Below are 3,928 nucleotides of genomic sequence, written 5' to 3'. Positions count from 1 at the left end.
AAGCCCATTCTACTGAGTCGAGCCGAAGATTTTAACCTTCACCTCCTCAGTTAGAATGTCCTTAAATAGGGGCAGTTGTAAGACCCTAATTTTGACCCTAAGATCCCTCATGCAATTTCATCATAAGCACTAGCATTGGGATCATACCTTGGTATCCTCCTTACCCCTCTCTCATTGGGTTTGTTTTGGGAGAGATCACCAAGCACCATTTGATTGTATCATACTTGTATATTATCATTTCACTAACCCAAAATACCAAAAATATGTCTTTGCATTTGCCTAACTCTTTTGTAGGTAGGGCATGATCACATTGAGTTATCAAGTTCATATCTAAGGTTTGAGGCCCTCATGACAAAGATCATAACTATGAGTTTGATCCAAGAATGGTTATAAGCATCATATATGTGTTCCATTGATTCCTACATGTTATATTGATCAAGTTTTCTTCAAGAGTTTGAAGGTGATTTGCCTTAGAAACCCTAGTTTGACTGGGTATCTTGAGTAACTTCTCCAACAAGCTATCTCATCAATTGATCAAATTTCTCAAGGGACACTTCAAAATTCATCCTCCTATGCATATATGATCTACCATGAGTGATAACGCGAAAACAAATCATATATTTGCTTTGATTTACACTCAAAGATCGTATCACTTTCATTTATATTTCGATTATTCCGCAAGTGTTTGAGTTATTTTTGCAGGTATTTCAATTCCCGTGTTTAAATGAGAAAAGTATAGAAAAGAAAGGAAAATAAGAAGAAACAGAAGAGAAAACAGCAGAAAAGCAGAAAATACAAATCATGTGTATGTGACGACCGTCACAAACCCTGTCACGCCCTGGGTGTCAAGACCGTCACAGGCTCACCATGACCGTCACAAGGCCAAAAGCAGCGTATTGAATTTGTCAACAGAAGTTATCCACACGCCCATTTTTCTCGTTCCTCAGCCCATTTTCCCGTGAATTTCTCACTCAACCAAGTCACCCTTATTTCTCTCAACTGCCAAGACCAAATGGAGAATATAAAAGGATGGAAGTTTGAAACCTACGGGCACGCATGACTTTTCTCCCTGAAGTCAGCTTTCAAGATTTTTCTCTGCATTTATTTTCCACAACAATTTTGTTTTCTATTATTTTTCTTCAGCAACATTGTTTTCTTTTACCACAATTTGTTTACCGTTCAGAGCTTTGATTTTCCCTTTCCCCTTCCGTTTTTCATTTAGCCAAAGTAGTAGTTTCATACACTAGGGAACTGCTGCAATTTATTTAATTTAGCTTAAGCAATTATTTCGAAGAAGCAGAATCCTACCGACCTGTGGAGGACTGCTCAAGTACTTCAAGATTCAGCATATTCGATTAATCCAATTTCCAAGTTTTTATCCAATTATTATTGTTATTGCTTTATTATTATTATAGTCATGTTTGCTGTATTGTTAATCTGTTTATGCTCGTCTGTGTTTGCGTTATTTAACATGTCCGGCTAAACTACGGGTATCGGTATGTAAACAATTTAATCATACGGGATTTAATAATAATCGGTGTAAAATTTCTTTTCTCAAACAATCTTTCTGGTTGTGGTTTTTAATTTAAATTTAATTAACCTTGTCACGATAGTGAGAGGCTATTTAATACGTGTTTGCCAAGAGAGTGGGAAATTAACTAATGGGAGAACCGACAATCGCGAGAGCGTGAGGGTCGAACTGGATAGTAAAAACTAGGCATTAATTTTAAAAACAACGAGAGCACTTTAAAAGCAATTAGAACTTATTTATTTTCAAAAAGTATTTTTAACTTCAAATGGGACAGCGAGAGCGTACATTTTGACTTAAAAGTATTGTCTGAGTCAACAATCACGAGTATGTGAGATAAGGCCTTTAAATAAGTATTTTCTACTGAAAGATATTTGGTACTTAAAATATACACTGGTGACTTATCGAATTCCTGACGATTAATGCGTTGCATACTGATATCCCTCTATTAATATTTTCTTAAAACTTAACTTCCTTTAGATTTAGTTTTTGTTCAACCAAACCTCTAAAAATCATCTCCTTAGCTAAACATAGTAACGTCGATAGCATTAGTTTGACCATCGATCCCTGTGGGTTCGATATCTTTTAAAACTAAAACGACTGGACTGTGCACTTGCAATAAAGTACCCGAAAGACTATATTTTATATACAGTCACGAGACGTATCAAGTTTTTGGCGCCGTTGCCGGGGACCTGATTTAGTCAAATAATGTGATTCTTTCGTTGCGCAGTATAGACTAAGGTAAAAACTAATTTCCTTTCCCTAATTTCCCCGATTGTATGCCAAGTACTCGCTCACAAGGCGAAAACTTAGCACCACCAATCACAGAATTAGAGCGTTTCTTATATTTAAGACGCTAAATACTAGAGTACCAACGAAGGTACGTTATTCCCCATATCTTCTTTCCTGCTACTAAACCAGTTGAAAAACCAACCATGGCTACAATGGAACCACAAAATCGTCCTCTTAAGTTCTATGCTACCCCGTCCCAACAAGAACCTCACAGCAGCACTACTACCCCTGCTATCAATCGAAACGATTTCGAGTTAAAACCCTCATTATTATCAGCCGTCCAACAACATCAATTTGCTGGAAATCCTACGGACGACCCTAATGAACATTTGACCAAGTTTGTGCAGTACGCAGACACTGTGAAGGCGAATGATGTATCTCAAGATGCGATAAGACTACACCTTTTTCCTTTCTCTCTAAGAGACAGAGCTTGGGCTTGGTTGCAATCCTTGCCATCCAACTCAGTTACTACATAGGAAGAACTGAAGAACATTTTCTTATCCCGATATTTTACGCCAAGCAAAACTTCTATGCTGAGAGCTCAAATCAACAGATTTCGACAAAAAGATGTAGAATCTCTCTACGATACGTGGGAGAGATACAAAGACATGATGAGGATATGTCCACATCACGGTCTGGAAGACTGACAGTACACGCTGTCGCGGGCGGTGCACTTATGGACAAGCCATACAACGAAGCCTATCAACTCATTGAAAACATGGCCCAAAACCATTGCCAATGGGGAGGTGAAAGAACTCCAGTAGAAAAGTCCCAAATAAAGAGTGGAATGTACGAAATTAGTAGCCTTGACCATGTCCATGCAAAGGTAGATGCCCTTGTTCAAAAGTTAGACAACTTGACCATACCACCCGCAACCACCGTGGCTGCCGTGACTCCAAACTGTGAGTTATGTGGAACTCCTGGACACACTGCACCAGAATATCAGATACCCATTGATCAAGTAAATTACGCACAAGGAAATCCTTATTCGAATACCTATAACCCATGTTGGAAAATCATCCTAACTTTTCGTATAAGAATAACAACACCTTGTATGCACCTGGCCAAGCACCCGTTGTTCCGCCTGGATATCAAAAGCCAACTAATAATGCTCCTAACATGCCTAGGAAGTCCAACCTTGAACTAATGATGGAAATCTTTATAGATATCCAAGCTCAAACAAACAAAGACTTCTTGAACCAAAACATACATACTAGTGAGCAACTTAAACAATTAGCGAGCAAAGTAGACGCCTTAGCCACCCATAACAAAATGCTTGAAACACATATTTCACAAGTGGCTCAATAACAAGCATCTACAACTGCTCTTGCTGGCACATTTCCTAGACAACCACAACCTAATCCAAAAGGACATGTAAATGTCGTTATATTGAGAAGTGGAAAAGAACTAGACGGACACGTGGATCCAAGACTCTAAAATCCTGCCATGTACCAAAACCTTGACAAAACAACAACTGAAAAGGTAAGTGAACCGAAGGAGAAGGAAGATAATACCCAAGAGGCCGAAGAGAAAGAAAAACCTTATGTGCCTCCACCACCTTATAAACCACCCATTATGTATCCTCAAAGACTCGCAAATTCTAAAACT

The 3,928-nt window shown here is 38.5% G+C and overlaps 1 non-coding gene across 1 annotated transcript; it reads right to left on the bottom strand.

Annotated features, from left to right (window-relative positions):
- Window positions 1–2,850: 2,850 nt before the first annotated feature.
- LOC127089115 (small nucleolar RNA R71) lies at window positions 2,851–2,957 on the bottom strand. The gene has a single exon (XR_007790891.1). It is a non-coding gene; the product is annotated as a small nucleolar RNA R71 (small nucleolar RNA).
- Window positions 2,958–3,928: the final 971 nt, after the last annotated feature.

The sequence above is a fragment of the Lathyrus oleraceus genome, chromosome 5 (genome assembly GCF_024323335.1).
Source record: "Lathyrus oleraceus cultivar Zhongwan6 chromosome 5, CAAS_Psat_ZW6_1.0, whole genome shotgun sequence".
Classification (NCBI taxonomy): domain Eukaryota; kingdom Viridiplantae; phylum Streptophyta; class Magnoliopsida; order Fabales; family Fabaceae; genus Lathyrus; species Lathyrus oleraceus.
Note: the sequence above shows the minus strand (reverse complement) of the source record. Positions and strands in the feature narration are given on the sequence as shown.